Below are 18,068 nucleotides of genomic sequence, written 5' to 3'. Positions count from 1 at the left end.
GAACTACTTTTCATGCCTTTCAGTAATGCTTTTGGATGTGTTTTTATATTATTAATCATAGTGATATGTACCTTTCATGTGAAGAGTTGTCTATGTCAAATTTTTTTTTTTTTAAGATTTTATTTATTTATTTGTGAGAGAGAGAATGAGAGACAGAGAGCACGAGAGGGAGGAGGGTCAGAGGGAGAAGCAGACTCCCTGCCGAGCAGGGAGCCCGATGCGGGACTCGATCCCGGGACCCCAGGATCATGACCTGAGCCGAAGGCAGTCGCTTAACCAACTGAGCCACCCAGGCGCCCCCAGACAGATCTGCTTTTATTCCAGCGACAAAGAGTGAGTAAAGGGGCAGACAGAAGATCCAGAAGTATTCACCCCCGTTCTGCTCCTTCATCTCCACAGAAATGTGAAAGGGGAGGGCAAGTGCTGACCCAGCAGCTTCCAACTGTGATGAGGACACGGCTGTTGTTTTGAAGGAAAGCGTTCTTGTTGGTGGATATGAGATAGATGAGAAAAATATTTCTAAAATTTCAAAAGCTTAGTTTTAGCTTTAATTTACTTTGCAACTAGCCAATGGATTAACTTTTTTTTGCTTGTTATAAAACAGGATAGTGTATTTCTCTTGCTTGGTTCCTTTGAGCCCCGAGGCCTAGATGTGGGAAATCTGGTTTATACACAGAAACAACTTCAACTCTCAAGGTCAGACAGCATATCGATGAGCTAGAATTTCTTTATTGAATCTGCTGACTCTGCCTCACATCAAACAGTGTTGTCCATATGCTTTTCTCACAAAGAAAGCTGTGGGGTGTTACATAAAACTGCCGAATCATCACCATGGCACAGCTGAATGCATGGCCTTCAGGGAACAGCCTTTCTCTCCACTAAGATTTCCTGTGAAATGTCTTACCGTAGTCCACACTATGCCTGCATAAATCCTGGGGATGTAATGAGAGACGTTGCCTTTTCCTCATTTTTCATGAACTTCAAAGTATCAAGTGAATACAATGCTTAGTCTTTTAAATACAATCTCATACATTTCCGCAAAATTCTGGTTGATAAATACAATCAGAACTCTTTTAAAGAACATCCTGTTGGTCTACAGATCGGGTCACAATGTGGATCAAGTTGCAACCTCCTTGTGCATCTCTGTCACTGTAACCCAAAATTATCGACAGTGCTCTCCATACAAATATGACATATTATATGGCATTTTACCAGAGTTAGTCGAGATAAAAAAAAAAAAAAAGTGCTGCTCGTCATACAAGAAAGGCTCAGGTACCTGGGAAGTCCAAGGGGGGCATCTGGTTCAAGCAAATTTCAAATAGTATCTCCAAGGCCCTGCTTCTGCCTACACATCATTGCATGTGGGAACCATAGCCAATGGCAAGCTCAAGCCTACATTTGCGGCTCCTAATCCCAGCCAGCATCCATCAATCACATTTTAAGGAGATCTCTGTCCCAGCTGGGCTCGTATGTTCATGTCAGAACCAGTCATTGTAGCCAGGGCTCTGGAACACTATGTTTGGTCTGACCCAAGTCATGAGCCTGAGGGCTGGGGTCTTTGGACCCCCACCCTTTGGCCCAACCACATAGAATAAGAAAGATGTAATTCCACAGAGAAAGGAATGATGGTACAAAATGAAGGGGAAAAGGGTGCTAAATGGTAAAAAACTTGAAACGTGTTTAGAGCAAGCAAGTCTCTGAAGTAGATCCTTCAGATCTACTTACGTTTTGAAATAGCGAGACTCTTGGGCTGTTAGGTAGTATCGTGCTAGTAAATGTTTGAAGCAAGTGGAGATCCGGAGAGAAAAAAGGCTGGTTTGTATCAGGTACAAACTGGTGTGGTATAAATACTCCAACAAGACCAACTTCTAGCTCCCAAGCTCACATCAGCGCCTGGAGCCGGGAAGAGGTGTGCAGTACCATGTTACTGGAAAGTATTTCTACCATGCGGTTGTGATACATGTACTTTACCTCAAGACCATAGAGAATGGGAAACGAGGGTAAAACCATTAGGCAGTGACAAGGCTTGAGTGTTTACTACATTTGGTTTTGACATATTTAATTGCAAGTTTATATCACATCATTTTTAATAACGGTTTTAATAACCTAGTTTGTATTGCCCAGCTCTTCTCTTTTAAATTTATACCCAACGTCACTCCTTACCTGGCGGAATTTTACATTTTTACCTGTCTGGACTCAAAAGTCCCCCATCAAGAACTTGATTATCCGAGTTCTACTTTTGGTAGGACAAAGTGCTTTGCCCCTCTTTTCTATTTTTAAATACAAAGTATAGAGCTGTGTTCTGAATTCGTAATAATTCACTTTCTTTGGCTACCAGTTTAACTTCACTGAAATAGGAGAGAAAGTTTGTTCATAATTTATCTTCTTTTAGATTAACTTAAAAAATGCATACAAAATTTATTCCCGCAGTAGATAAAACACAAACCACATCACATTAAATTAGCAATATATGGTTGTAGAGGAACAAAAAAAATAAATAAATTCACATCACCAGTTAAAACCAAGAACTCAACTAGGTATGTCAATTAAATAAAAATCAAAGCAACGTGCTGCAGAATGGCACTTCAAAATTCAAAGAAAGGTGATATAAAAGTTCAAAGACTTGCTGACAAGCAACTGCTATTCTCCTTCCAGGAAGAAGGCCAGAAAGAGGTCAGAAAGATGGCATTTCATGTTTGATCTACCTCTGAGATACCTCATTCTTCAAATTATTGTGGCCCAAATGGACAGACTGGAAGGACTCAAGGAAAGAAGAGCCGACGTTGTCAAGTGAGTTTTTTATAACTAATGTGTTGGGATGAAGGGTGTGCTGTGAAACCAAATCGAGAATGAGAGGGAACTCTATTCTAGAAAGAATTCTCATCTTCCTCTTGCATCTACACGAGTTGCAAATTACACCAAATTATTTTCAAAGGCAAACAAGAAAGTGTGGGGCTTCTCCTTGTCAGTAACCAGTAATTTCCTTAGGGATAAAATCCATAAATCACTATCTTACTTTGGGAGTCAAGTGCTATTATCTGGAAGACTTGTTCTTTAAAGCAGCGGAATAACACTAAAGACAACAGAAATATTTCTCTTTAATTAATTTTCACTGTGGTCATTTTTGACCGTGATTATAGACCAATGTTTAATCCAATTTCCCTGCCAGTTGTGGGTTTGACTTTCCCTGATGTTCTGTTTATAGCTGCTGAGTGTGTTGCTTGGAAAATGATGATGAAGTTATAAAGATAGCTTTGTGACTTCACCCAAGACAAGAGGAAACAAAGAGGTGGCTCATAAATTAGAAAATCCTTTTGGAGTGCAGCTGCCCTTTTAGAAATAGGTAAAATGGCACAAGCTGAAACAAGCTGCCCCCTTTATCACAAGGGGACAATTAGCTTGTTCAAATAAATTTGTCTGTTTCAATCTGGATGGATTATAAATACTCTTCATCTCTATTCACTCACTCAATATGTATTAAAAACCCCCATGGTTCATTAGGTCTTTATTACGAGCTGTAAGAAATCAGTGGGAAATGAGGGTACTATGAAAAGGAAAAGATGACTGTTTCTGAGACCAAAAATTTATCCTTGTACATCCCAGTGCATCCTTATTTGGAAGAATGTGTCTAGATGGAAGTTGTTTTTTATTTCACAGTTCTGGATTGTCTCAGGGATTCCACTGAAGTCTGCAAGATGTCAGTTTTGAAAACACTGTGAGGTTGAGGAAAGGGTGCCTCCCTCAAACTGGAGGTAGGGACTTTATTCCTGATGAGCTAAGAACTGGCCCTCATGATCTCTGGGCATCAGTCGGGTGCAGCCCAGACAAAGCAAGGAAAGAGAGGTGGGGCCATGTGAGGAAAGAGGACAGAGCTGTCCCTTGGTAGAGGAACTTCATATTCTATGGATTCAAGGGCAAGGGAAAAGATCTAAAAGAATGTAAGAAGTAGGACCACATCAAACTGTGTAAGAGAGTGCAAGGAGGTGACCCAAGGTGGATCCCTGGATTCAGTTCTAGAATCTTGTTTTCTGTTCTCATAGGTCATAGAGACCAGTGGGCAGGTGAGCTTATTTCCTTCTTTCTTCTCCTTTCTTGTTCAGGTTAGCTTAAGGAGGCCAGTCGAGGGAGGACTGTTACTGGGGCCCCTGGATCTCCAGGTCACAGGAATCAGGCAATGAGCCCATGCATGTCAGGAAGCCATTTGTACAATAGGGTCTGATTCTGTCTTAGAAAAGACATGAAGGGGGTGCCTGGGTGGCTCAGTTGGTTAAGCGACTGCCTTCGGCTCAGGTCATGATCCTGGAGTCCCTGGATCGAGTCCCGCATCGGGCTCCCTGCTCGGCGGGGAGTCTGCTTCTCCCTCTGACCCTCCCCCACCTCATGTGTTCTCTCTCATTCTCTCTCTCTCAAATAAATAAATAAAATCTTTAAAAAAAAAAAAAGACATGAAGAAGGGGGGGTCATGTGTAGAGGCTTTAGAATGGATGCATTTAGATACAGCAAGGTGCCATAATGAAGGTGTTGTGTGCTACCATTATGGGTTTGGTGGGCCATCTACAACCAGGCCTGCTTTAGACTTGATAACACAGCAATAAATAGGAAACAAAAGTGCATACCTATCATGCAGCCCAAGACTTTTTCATGAGTTAATAGGTGAATCCTTGACTACTGGCAGCAGAAAGGGCTAGGCTCTTGTGACCTACTGAAGTCCTTTCTCCACAGATGCTAAAGTTCACACGGATCTTCAGGTAGGCCTGTGAGGAACAAGGGACATCAGGAACCACTTCCACTCACTTCTATCAGTTCATTAATAGATTCAAAAGAAATTTCTGTGTGTCAGGCACTGTTCAAAACACCAGAAATATAGAAGTAAACAAAATGGCAAAAATCTCTGCCCTCTGAGAGCTTCTGTCTGGCAGGGGAAGGGAGACAACAAACTAAATAAATAAGTCTAGTGTAAAGATAAGCAATTAAAATCTTTTCGTTCAGGGATATGTGTACCTGTGGTAAAACCATCAAGAAGAGCAAGAGACTATTAAACATAAAGTTGCTGGTTTTATAGTAAACTGAAGTGAAAGACACCATAGACCTGCCTGGAGGTCACTCGCAAGCTTTCTCAGCCTGGAGAAAGACTGGGGTTGGGTTTTGATAACTGAAAAAGTCCCCCTGGTTGGAGAATTTGTGTGTGAAGGAATTGGGAATGAACTAACAACTCCGCCATCATCCGATGGTCCACCCTCTGCCCTGGACGCCCCATGATGAAGCCATGAGCCAGTCTCCCGTGGGGGTGTTCGGGGCATGGGGGAGGCCCACATCCTGGGGACTTTTGCTTTTGCCACCTGTTCTCTGAATTCTCACTTGAAGTCTGCCAAGTGCTCTGTGAGGTCCTTCGAACAGTTTCCCCACAGACCAACAGGGTAAAGCTGATACTTTTGTCATGTTACTTGCATCCTCTCCTTATTAGGAAAATACATCAGTCTGCTACTGGACTTTTTAAATGGATGATTTATTAGCTATTTTTCTTTATTTTTATTTTGTACTGGACCACAGCTACTCAGAATTTGATTAACATAACATGATAATCAAGAAGTTCATGATACTGGTTCATGATACTCTTAACATTGCTCCACGAATGGCCTCTTTTATTGACTTCTTTGTTGGTTGGTTTCCTTTAATAATGTCATCGGCAAGTGGGATTACATTAAAAAGCTTCTGTTCAGCAAAAGAAATAATCAACAAAACAAAATGGAAAGGCAATCTATGGAATGGGAGAAAATATTTGCAAGCCACATATCTGAGAAGAGGTTACTATCCAAAATATGTAAGGAACTCTTACAAATCAAGAGCAAATAAAGAAAAAACTAATAATCCAATTTAAAAATGAGAAAAGGCCCAAACAGACATTTTTCCAAAGAAGATATTCAGATGGCCTATAGGCACATGAAAATGTGCTCAACATCCCTGACCATCATGGAAATACAAATCAGAACCACAATGAGATGTCAGCTCACACCTGTTAGAATGGCTGTTCTCTTTATGTTTTTTTTATTTTTTATTGTTATGTTAATCACCATACATTACATCATTACTTTTTGATGTAGTGTTCCATGATTCATTGTTTGTGTATAACACACAGTGCTCCATGCAGAACGTGCCCTCCTTAATACCCATCACTGGGCTAACCCATCCTCCCACCCCCCTCCCCTCTAGAACCCTCTGTTTTTCAGAGTCCATCGTCTCTCATGGTTTGTCTAGAATGGCTGTTCTCAAAAGGACAAGAGATGACAAGTGCCAGCGAGGATGTGGAGAAAGAGGAACCATTGTGCATGGTTGGTGGGAATGTAAAATAGTGCAGCCACTGTGGAAAACAGTATGGAGTTTCCTTGAAAAATTAAAAAGAGAACTACAGAGCTACCATATGATCCCAGCAGGTCTGCTTCTGGGAATTTATCCGAAGGAAGTGAAAACATTAACTTGAAAATATATCTGTACTCCCATGTTCATTGTAGCACTATTTACAATAGCGAAGGCATGGAAACAACATAAGTGTCCAGCAGTGAATGAATGGATAAAGAAGATGTGTTGTGTATATACAATGGAATATTATTCAGGCATGAGAAACAGGACATCCTGCCATTTGTGACAACACAGATGGACCTTGAAGGCATTATGCGAAATGAAATAAGCCAGACAGAGAAAGCTAAATACTGTTTGATATCACTTATGTGTGGAGTTAAAAAAAGAAAACAAATTCATAGAAACTGAGGACAGATGGGTAGTTGCCAGGGGCAGGGAGTAGAGGGCGGGGAAAATGGGCAAAGGTGGTCAAAAGGTACAAACTTTCAGTTATAAAATAAATAAATCCTGGGGATGTAATGTACAGCATGGTGACTGTAGTTAACAATACTGTGTTGTATGGAGAAAGGGGAACCCTCGTGCACTGTTGGTGGGGATGCAGACTGGTACAGCCACTGTGGAGAACAGTATGGAGGTTCCTCAAAAAGTTAAAAACAGAACTACCCTATGATCCAGCAATTTCACCACTGGGTATTTACCCAAAGAATACAAAAACACTAATTCAAAGGCATACATGCACCCCTATGTTTACAGCAGCATTATTTACAATAGTCAAGATATGGATAAGCTCGTGTCCATCAAAATGATGAATGAATAAAGAAGATGTGGTGTGTGTGTGTGTGTGTGTGTGTACACAATGGAATATTATTCAGCCATAAAAAGAATGACATCTTGCCATTTGCAATGGTATGGATGGAGCTAGAGAGTATAATGCTAAGCGAAATAAATCAGAGAAAAGACAAATACTATATGATCTTACTCATATGTGGAACTTAAGAAACAAAACAAATGAGTAAAGGGGGGAAAAAGAGAGAGAGACAGATCAAGAAATAGACTCTTAACTACAGAGAACAAACTGATGGTTCCCAGAAGGGAGGTGGGCTGGGGGATGGGTTAAATAGGTGATGGGGATTAAGGGACAAAACACCCTGTGATGAGCACCGGGTGTTGTATGGAAGTGTTGAATCACTATATTGTACATTTGAAACTAATATAACACTGCATGTAAACTAACTGAGATTAAAACAAAACTTAAAATTACTGTGTTGTATATTTGAAAGTTGCTAAGAGAGTAAATCTTAAAAGTTCTCATCACAAAAAAAAAAATTGTAACTCTGTGCAGTGATAGATGTCAACTAAACTTATTGTGGTCATCATTTCACAATATGTACATATCAAATCCCAATACTAGATGTTTTCTAAAAAAAAATTTATGTTAAATCTGTAGAATGATCCTGGGAGTTATCCCTGCATTACATTTGAGAAAGCCGAGGCTCTTTTGCCCAAGATCGAACAACCAGTTGATCTGAAAATAAAACCAAGAACTTTTAAACTCCAAAAAGCACTTCTCTCTGCTGTCCCACATTACACAAAGGTATAAATTCCTATGGGGGAAGGCTGAAGAATATCAAAGAATGTTATGAAGTAGTTTACTCCAATCCAATAATATATTCATATCATTTAAAAATAAAGTTGTCTATATAGCAACAGGATTTTTTTTCTTTGAACAGTGAAGATTTAATTTTATAAATAGACTGCTGCTGATGGTGATGGTTTTGCTTCTGAAGTTCTCCAAACATCTTTTCATACACAATACAAAATATAGATGCACTTAGAGTATGGGAGAAGAACTAAATTAGTCATTTAAATGTCAGTTCTGTGAATGTCATTTTAATCAAAGCATTTGAAATCCCCTTGTGATTCTTCACAGCATCTTGCATAATTAGGAAGAGCTTTGAGCCATTACTATAGTGTTAGAAAAATTTGTAATTGACAGTATACAACTGAAATATCATCAATAAAAATACTAGACTGTAAAATCATTGAGAAGTGCAACCTTCTAGCAAGTTGGCTTCTATGAACAAATCTCCATAGAGATTTTATTTTTATCCCAGGCTTTATTTGATCTACTGGCAACCACAGGACTTTGAGTTAAGGCTGAAGACATCACAAAAATAGTTTTTTTTTCATGAGATGATGCTTCTCATCATTGTACCAAATTCTCACAAACAGTTCTTCATCAGAGGTATAGTGCGTGAGGTCACCAAGCTTTCAGAAGGAGCCCAAAAATGAAGCCAAATGTGTTGGAATGGAAAGCAAGATTTCCTCTTTCAGCTTGGCCAACTACATTTCATATATAAGTGCCAGTGTTTCCACAAGAAGAGCTCTTTTTCAAGGACAGCAGAAAGCAACTATCCCACATCCCCACTGAGTCTCCTGTTTGATGGAGAAACTAACTTGGTTGGTGAATTCTATGGGGTGGACGCCATGATATTTATCTTCCATATGCTATCTCATTCATCCAGTATGATTACTCCTCTCTTATACCCAGGACGTTGAGGCTTAAAACTATTAACTAACTTACCCATCTAGTCAGTGGAGAGGTCAAGATTAGAAATGATTTAAGACTGCCCCCCAAATCTAGGCTGCTTTCATAAAATTATGCTACCTCTCAGAGAAATACATTGGCTCATCAAGGAAGAATACTATGAACAGAAGAATGACCTAAGTCTTGTTACATGATGTAGTTCTAAAATGGGATTTTAAAGATGTGCGGAAGAATTTATTCTATTCTAAAATTAAAGATATTCCTATTTGTACAGTTTGATAATCCTGATAAAAAATTCTTATTCCTCATTCTTTATTTGTCCAAGAAAAAACTGCTAGTTCTTTTTCCCATTTGGCTCTCATTCTCATTCTTTCCCCAAGGGCAGAGGATGACCACTGGGAGGTTACTGAGAGCGTCACACCCAGTGACCCTCCCCCCAGCAGCCCACCCCATGTGACACAGGCATGTCCGAAGCTCAGGCCCTTGCCTTGCTGCTCCCTCTACCTGGAACAGGCTTTCTCTACCCATCTCTACAGCCAACTCCTTCACTTCCATGCCTTTCCTCAAATACTACCTTTCTCTGTGAGGGCTACCTGGACCATCGTATTCAAAATCACAAACTGTTCCTCACCACCCCCAAATCTTACTGTCCTCCATTATTTTCTTTTCCAGAGCACTTACTACTTTCTAGCATATATAATTTATTTATTGTAATTTCTGCTTATTGTATATCTCACCAACTGGAATATAATAAGCTCTTTGTGTGGTTAGTTCATTGATGTATTCCTCGTGTCAGGGACGTATTTGTTTAATGAATGAACAAATGAAGGAATGTGAAACTCTACCTTTCCACACTTCCTCTTTTTCCTTCCATCTCTGCTTGCAAACCAATCAATTATTTCCTGAGCTCTATGTTTTTTGTAAACCCTGCTAAAAAACAGCAAGAACAGGCGGCAGGCACAAACCTTCCGTTCTCTTCAGGCGCTTTCCTTCACGCTCCTGGCGAATGTTTTGCATGGTCTACAAACGTCTCCAGCTCTCCGGCCTCTAATACCTATTTCCTTTGCTCTGTACTGGAGTGAAATCAAGAAAGATAAACAGCTTTAACTTCTCCTGTTAAAAATGTTCAGCTATGCCTTATATTTGGAGATGCCTGCATAGGCTAGTGTCAGGAAAAGAAAAAGAGGTCTAGAGAAGACTTGGAGAAACGATCATCTGGTGCAGTCCCTCTCTTCAATCCTGAGGGTTTTTTTTTTTTCAAACTCACTCCCAAGGAAACAAGAATCACACCTTCTTTTAAGGTTATCTAGACACAAACTCCATGGTCCTCTTCAACAGCTCATTCCTATCCTCTCTTCATCTCTAATTTCTGATGTCCATGAGCAAATCGTTCTGTTTTCTAATCTAAAATCCTCATGCTGCGTTTAAATCTACGGGGTTTGTCATTTGTTCATAGACACAGAGGCTATTATTGAGGCTGAGCCCCGGTGAACACCCACACTTACGATTCTGACGGAAGCAGCCACACAGCCAGTTGGCCGAATATCCCTGATGCTCCCGGCTGTGTTTTCTCCCTTTTGTTTTCACGTACATCAGATAGATGTTGCTACTCTTCCTTCTGCCATTTTCCAGATGAGGAAACACAACTTTAGAGAGGTTAAATGATTCACCTAAAGGTACCCCAGTATTGAATTGATGCACCACGATTCAAACTTTGTTGGCCTGATTCCAAGTGCGGTGCTTCTGTTAGCTACCGTGGGGATTTCTAGCCACCCACCCAAAGCCGCTTCTCCTGTTATCCACTCACTGTGTTAGAAGTGCAGAGACGGGGGCGCCTGGGTGGCCCAGTCGTTAAGCATCTGCCTCCGGCTCAGGTCATGATCCTGGGGTCCTGGGATCGAGCCCCGCATCAGGCTCCCTGCTCCACGGGAAGCCTGCTTTTCCCTCTCGCATTCCCCCTGCTTGTGTTCCCTCTCTCCCTGTGTCTCTCTCTGTCAAATAAATAAATAAAATCTTAAAAAAAAAAAAAAAAAAGTGCGGAGCCAGACTGTGCCCAGCTAGGTAGAGGTAGGACATATGTCCCAGCCCTCCTTGCAGTCGGTTATGGACAATGCTACCGGGGTGGTGGGGTGTGGGCCACTTCCTCTGTGTGGTTCTTCATGCTCTTTCCTCTTTCCAGAACACTGGGATGGTGACATCCAGAACAACTCTGGAATGCTAAAAGAATCATCAGCCTGAGTCCTCAATACCTGCTTTGGACTGTTACATGAGGAAACAAAAACAGAAATGAAAAAACCTTGTTCTTTAAGTGACTGAATCTTTGGGGAGTGTTTGTTACTTCTGCTTAGCTTCCCCTACTTTAGACAACCCAGAGTGCCATTTTGCTTGAACATTTCCAGTGCTGGGGGTTTTAGTAGTTTTCAAGGTAGCTAACATTTTTTTCTGTTGAGTCAAAATACTTATTCTTTTTTCTTCTAATTTTTCCCCTTGGAGTAATCAGAATTTCAGTAGAGTTCAGAATAAGCCTATAAATATTTGACCACAGCTTAAAGGCAACTATATCATCTTTTCTTCAGAGCTTGCAGTTGTGTTTTGTAAACACAGAATAATCACTAAAACTAGAAACCACCTTTCTCCTAAAATGTGCTATATTGTACGTACAGCCTTTGGTATCACTTTTTTTTTCTGCTGCTGCTTTTAAGGCCAGCGAGAGTGGAGCCATGGCAGAAGTTCTCCTCAGAGAATTTTGGTTTAGTCCTCTCTCCAATTTAACCTTGATGTCCAAACAGACTCAGAGAAATCTGATGAAATGGAGGTATTTGAGGGTCACAGGGTCGAAGCTGACTTTATATTACAGGTGCACCTTGAAGAGCAAGAAAGCAAGTAAGTAAGGGAGGGTGAGCACATGACCTGGGTGTTAATGGAAAAGTTGGAAGCTTTACAAAGATCTGTGAGAAGACAAAGTGGTGGGGAATTGGAAAGGCAACAAATGGCCAGAAACCTTCCAAGAAGGCATTAAAAGCCTTTCCTTGCCCTGTGCCTTCCTCAGTCCCACTCGGGGAGTCCATGACACTCAGCAGCACCCTTTTTATAGGCGAGATCACTTTCCCCCTTTCAATTTGCCAAACACAACTTCCAACCAGGACTTCCCCGTTTCTCCACAGCTGGGATATACCCACTTAAACATGTATGGCTAATTGTTCATTCTCTTCCAAACTTAAACACTTTGATTAAACACCTTTAATGTAATGAATACAAATGTGTCCCCTGACTGGCCCACTCAGCTCAGAGATGCTCTTGCTGGCTTGATTTCTATCATGAAAAGGCTGATGAAGTATAATGATGATATTAAGTTCTTAAAAGACACGATATTAAAATAGAGACTTGGCTTTAGTCTCAAAACCTCATCCTAACTTGACAGGCAGGCAAGATCCACTAAAATGCCTCCTCAAAGCAGACATAACTTTTTTATGTTGATACAGTGGTGATTTCAGCCAGTAAAATTGCCTGTGCTGTCAATGCAAATCACCTCTGTAAGATTCTTCATGGAAAAAGATGGTAGGGGAACAGATGAGACAGCAGAGAGAGTGAGCTGGACCTGACCGACCTGCTGACCTCACCCAGAACCATCAGCGGAATGTCTGAAGTTGTAAACTGTGGACAGGGCTTGTGACTCTGGTGGCTGAGAAGGATGATTGCCTTGCTTAATTTCACCCATCTTCCATCCCCGTGGACTTGCTTTGTTCATCCTGCCTTGATTCACTTCTGGCTCTTGATTCTTCTGACTATGTAGATCTTTGTCCAGATGCTCCAAAAAACACATTAACAGCAGAGAACACCTAAGGTCCCTCTGTCCGCAGAATTGTCTGGCTTAAAACAAGAATGTAATTTCCTCTAATGCTCTCTCTTGCTTTCATTAGTAATAGTAAAAGGGCATCTTGTTACTAGAAAGCACACACACACACACACACACAAATGTGAAAGAAAAGCTAGATCCTGTTTCTCAACAAAAACCTGGGGCTAAGCTACAGCCAGATCTTTTACTCAAAAGGTCACTAATCAAAAGTAAAAGGTTATCACTGGCCTCTGCTGTATCTGAAGTCATTTCAAAGAGGACATCGACTTCCTTCCATGAGCCAGGCATCACCCTGCCCTGCCTCTGTGAGATCTAAAATGACCTATTGGTCTTCATTAGGGCACTAACAAGAGGTCAGAAGGCAGTAGAAGAATGCAGAATTCGATCCTCTCTCAGAAAGCCACAGCTTGTCCCAGGGGTACTGGCCCCATCCTTTTTTTTTAATTTTAATTTTTATTTTTAAAGATTTTTATTTATTTGACAGAGAGAGACACAGCGAGAGAGGGAACACAAGCAGGGGAGTGGGAGAGGGAGAAGCAGGCCTCCCGTCGAGCAAGGAGCCCGACGTGGGACTCGATCCCAGGACCCTGGGATCATGACCTGAGCCAAAGGCAGACGCCTAACGACTGAGCCACCCAGGCGCCACCGGCCCCATCCTTATAAAGCACAGTGGCAGGTGCCAGAAAGCCTTCCCAGACGTGGGAAATAAACCTCTTGGAGGATGCAGGTCTTTCACCTTCACTCTTTTTAGTCACTCAGGAAACAGATTGGAATTGACTTCTGCATCTTCACATTCTCTTCAACAACCAGTTCTTTCCCATTCTTAATGTCTGTGTTTAGGCCTCTTCCTTCACATTCTCTTCAACAACCAGTTCTTTCCCATTCTTAATGTCTGTGTTTAGGCCTATGTAGAAAAGTTCCTTTAATTCAAGTTAAACCTACTCTTGCTGTCAAAATTTCCCCCAATAGTATATACCTGTAGTAAATACTTTGAAGACTTCCTACTGACTTCTCCTCTCTGTGCTTGCAGGAGAAATTTCCCATTTGCCTTTCAATGTCCAGTTTTTCCTTTCCTGAAAAAAAGGAAGCTACGCAGCTCTGACCAAATGGGATGAACATGAAATGGCGGGTCTTGAGTTTGACTCTCGGGTCTACCTGTTATTATTTAAATAACCAAGTAAGTCACTTAACTTCTGAGAGGTTGCATTTTAGAGTAAAAGATCTTAATGATGACACCCAACCTTTAGGCTCAACTGGATGTGTCCAGGGAGAAAGTTGGAATGGTTACTGGGGTAAGGTGAGGTAAGATGATGTAGGGGCAACCACCTGGGCCCACAAGAAGCACTCAATAGGTTTATTAAATATTAAGGGACAAAAAAGGAAAATGTATCCCTGTGTCCCTCCCTAGTTCTCCACAAGATTCTGAGATAATCTTTCATGGAATCCTAGAGCAGGAGAGGACATCGGACTCATCGGGTGGAACACCATCATTTACAAGAAAGAACATGAGCTCCTGAGAGGTGAACTGATTTGGTCATCAGACAGTGCGTTTGGAGGCTGGACATGTACCTCAGGTTCCTGAGACCATGGCCGGCGGTCTTTGCCCCACACTGCCTCTATGCTAACCAGAGAGGTTTTTTCTCTACCAGATTTATTTTTTTCCCTATTCCAACTTACCTTTTCATTGAATCTAGCACTTTACTATCTCAATTCTTTTTAAGCTTCTGTGAATCTTTGAAGAAGCCAAACTTTTTCTTTCTAAACTTTTTGAAAGGTAAAAGAAACAAATTTTAAAAAAAGAAACAAGAGAAGCACATCATCTCAATTCTCCTCTCATGCTCCCATCAAACACATACATAGCTTGATCACGGTGGGTCACGTCCTTGTAGCGGGGACTTGCGATCTGAAGCTCATGGACCAGAATGGTTTGCCACCTGTTTTTAGAACACACTTTTTGGTGCAGGTTGTCTATGGCTGCTTTCTGGTAACAGTGGCAGAGTCTAGGAGTTATGACAGAGACCAAAAGAAAAAAAAAAAAAAGCCTAAAATAATTAACTCCCTGGCCCTTTATAGAAAAAGTTTGCCGACCCACACACTTGGCACCAATTTCAGCTTTTGTCAAATTCCCTTTACACATGGCTTCCGAGAAAGTATTTTCCACAAAAGCCGGGATTTATTTTCCCAGAACATTTTTAAAGCATTTGATTATTTTTACCTGCATTAAAGGTATGGTATAAAATTTGAAAACTATGAAAAGGTGCAAAGAAGAACCTAGCAATCAGCTGTAATCTTAGGAGGCAGAGGGAGCTACGGCTGCCTCTTAGTCCTTGCCTGCAGCTTTGGCTCGGTTGGCCTTGGAGGGCCAGACCTGCGCATGGGAGCTTCCTCAGAGTGTCGGGCGAGCCACATAGTTTGAAGCTGAGTTTCAAGGGAGGACATGGAGATAGAGGATAATTCTGCATAATATGATGGGACAATTTTTTAAATTTAAAATAAAAATTTTTTTAATTTTTAAATTAAAAGAATTGTCCCATCGCATGAATTTTTTAAAAATTTTAAAGTTTTTTAAGCTCTTAGGAAGAGGTTGCAAAAGAAAAAAAGCAGTAAGAGAGATGAGTAAGAAAATGGAGAGGCCAAGGGACTTTTAAGGAGACAGGCAAAGACTATTTAGCGTTGAAATTGTCTGAGTTGCTCTGATGCAAACTTCCCATCATTTCCCCCAAACCTTTAGTAGAGTTGCCTTCCCACCCAAAGAACCCTCGGTGAGCGGTTTGTTTGGCACCTCTCTCCCTGGTGCGGACCAGCTTCCTCACATTCAGGGCAGTGACTCCATAAACAAAACAGTCTGGCTAGAGCCAGAGATCACATAAAGAGGCCACCACATTAACCTAATACCCTTAGAAATTCAGATCACTTTTGGCAAGGCCATTGGACTTCCCATAATTGTGGAGTCAGGATATTTGATTGGATCATAGGCACAGGAAAAGCCTGGCATCATATGTAGGATATTTTTTAAAAATACATGTCCCTCCCCAGAACATATATGTATGTGTGCATGCATGTGTGTATATATACATACATATACGTACATAGCCTTGATACATGGAGACTAGTTTCTTTACACCCTCCTCCCCCCAGAAAAATGAGATGACTTAGTTGAAGTTCCAGCTGGTTATTTCTGGAAACCCATACAAGAGGACACAAGTTGTTTAGCTGTTTTCTCAAGGACAGGAAGTAGGAACGAACAGCCGGGAAGGAGTGATGACAAGCTACATTATTCACCCTCCGTACCCTAAAAGCCAGTAGCAGAAAGCCACCCTGGAAAAGACTTCTCTCCCCCTAGAAAATGGCCACAACGTTATCATCATCCCATGTACGCCTCTTAGGGCTCCCATGCTCCCTTGTGCTCAATCTACCTGGGTGTCTTGGTGTACATGATGGAAGCCACACCACACACTTCATAAGGACACACGCCACAAACTGCCAAGGAGAAATCATTCCTGAGGAACGTGGGTGCAGGAGAAGATTCTCTTTTATCACGCTAGAGTTTTCCTTTTTTCTCTCGGTGCCAACACACGCAAGTCACAATGAACACAGTGCTAACAGATGATCCTTTACATAGTGTTTGTTTCAATCTTAACACTTTGTTCAAATTTGATAAACATTTGCAGATGCTCCATGTTTCTGAAATATCTTAAGTAAAAGCTTTCTTTTTGTGACTCTCAAAGGCTAAGACTGGACAGAAATCTCACATTGTCAGGCTGGTCTTGACTGAAAGAGGACTGGCCTTTCGCATATGTGATCTAAGGCATGTCTGCACCAGTGCGCTCCACACAGGCTTGGGATCTATGGGTGCATTTCTACCAAATGAGATAAATTGCTCGGAGTTAGGATCATTCCCTGTGGAAGTCTCCCAGGGAGGAGTAACCCCTTGGGAGAAGCTCATTGTGCCCCTCTTCGAGTTAAAGCTTGTTCGTGGCTCTCCAGCCTCTCACGCAGGGGTGCGGTCCTGCCCCCAGGGCGGGTCTGGTCTTCCGCCGGCCAGCCCCCGCAGCAGGTGGCTGGGGACTCAGCGACTGGAGACAACCCACGGAAGGGCACCCTTTCAAGCCAGTGCCAGCTCCTGGCACTCTTCCCTCCCGCCCTGAGAGCAGGGCCATCTCCTCTGCCACCAGGAGATTAACTACAGCTCAGCAGAGCACAGTGGCCCCTGCTCACACAGACCTAGGTGTCTTTACTCATCCTGCCTCTGTTCGTCCCCTCGTCCTTTGCGAAGTAGCTAGCATACCAGCCCAACACATCATGCCTTCCGCACACCACACCCACGATTTTCTCGTCATCCCAGCTATTAACAGCCACCTTCCCCTGCACAGCCTGCGCTATGACCACAGGGCCTTCTGTGGGTCGCAGGATGGGCTCTGCCCTCCCCCGCCCCCATGCATTCGCGAGTGTTTTCTTTGCCTGGAATGCCCACCCCCCCTCGTCTGCATGTAAAACTCTTACTCAACCCTTAAGGCTCTGCTCAAACACCAACTCTGGCCTTCCTGGGTAGACTGAATGATTTCTGCTTCTGTGTTTCCATTAGCACTTCGAACAAATTCTCCCAGCACTTACAGTGTTGTAGGTTTTGTTGTGTTGTTTTTGTCTCCCTCTCCAGAAGGAGGCACCTAGTACAAGGACCATAATCATCTTTCTATCCCCCAGAACCTACAATAATGCCTGGTACCTCATAAATAAATACAGGTTGAATCAATAAAATATCATGGTTCCAAACACTCAAGAGAGAAATGCTTTATTATAGCCCTTATGGGCGACGACTAGCTCTAACTAAGATCTTCACTTCAAAAGTCAAGTTAGAAAATAGCCAACCCAGAATGTTCTCGAAACTCCACATTCCTAGGTCTGATTGTGCTGACTAATATCACTCTTGAATGTCTTCTAGAATTTTCAAACAATATGCCCTGAAGAGAATTCCAAAATGGATCCCTCAATCCTGATCCTTCTGGTTTGCCCCGCTGCAGTTAATGGCAATGGAATTCTTCCAGTTGCCATATTTTAAGAAGCCAAATATTCTGGAGGAGGTACCCCTGACTCATTCTGGAGGAGGTACCCCTGACTCATTCTTCTTCTTCTCCCATTCGCATCCAGTGCATTAGCAAATCCCGTCGGCTCTTCCTTCCACATGTCATTCCTTGGTGCAAGCCGCCGCGCTTGCCTATCTGGGTGGCCACGGCCTCCTCACCGCTTTGCCTGCTTCCACTCTTGGCAACCACCCCCCCTTCATGGTCTGTTTTCAACACGGCAACT

At 42.1% G+C, this 18,068-nt stretch overlaps 1 long non-coding RNA gene across 1 annotated transcript in view; it reads left to right on the top strand.

The window, feature by feature from the left end:
• Nucleotides 1-2,661: 2,661 nt before the first annotated feature.
• LOC145722861 (uncharacterized) overlaps nucleotides 2,662-18,068 on the top strand; it is a 53,063-nt gene continuing 37,656 nt past the window's right edge. Inside the window, exon 1 of the long non-coding RNA XR_014147435.1 lies at nucleotides 2,662-2,790. This is a non-coding gene — a long non-coding RNA (uncharacterized LOC145722861). The remainder of the gene's footprint in view (nucleotides 2,791-18,068) is intronic.

This window comes from Leptonychotes weddellii, chromosome 8 (genome assembly GCF_054177405.1).
Source record: "Leptonychotes weddellii isolate Sample4059 chromosome 8, ASM5417740v2, whole genome shotgun sequence".
In the NCBI taxonomy this organism is placed as follows: Eukaryota; Metazoa; Chordata; class Mammalia; order Carnivora; family Phocidae; genus Leptonychotes; species Leptonychotes weddellii.
The sequence above is the reverse complement of the archived record's forward strand: the minus strand, read 5'-3'. Positions and strand labels throughout refer to the sequence as shown.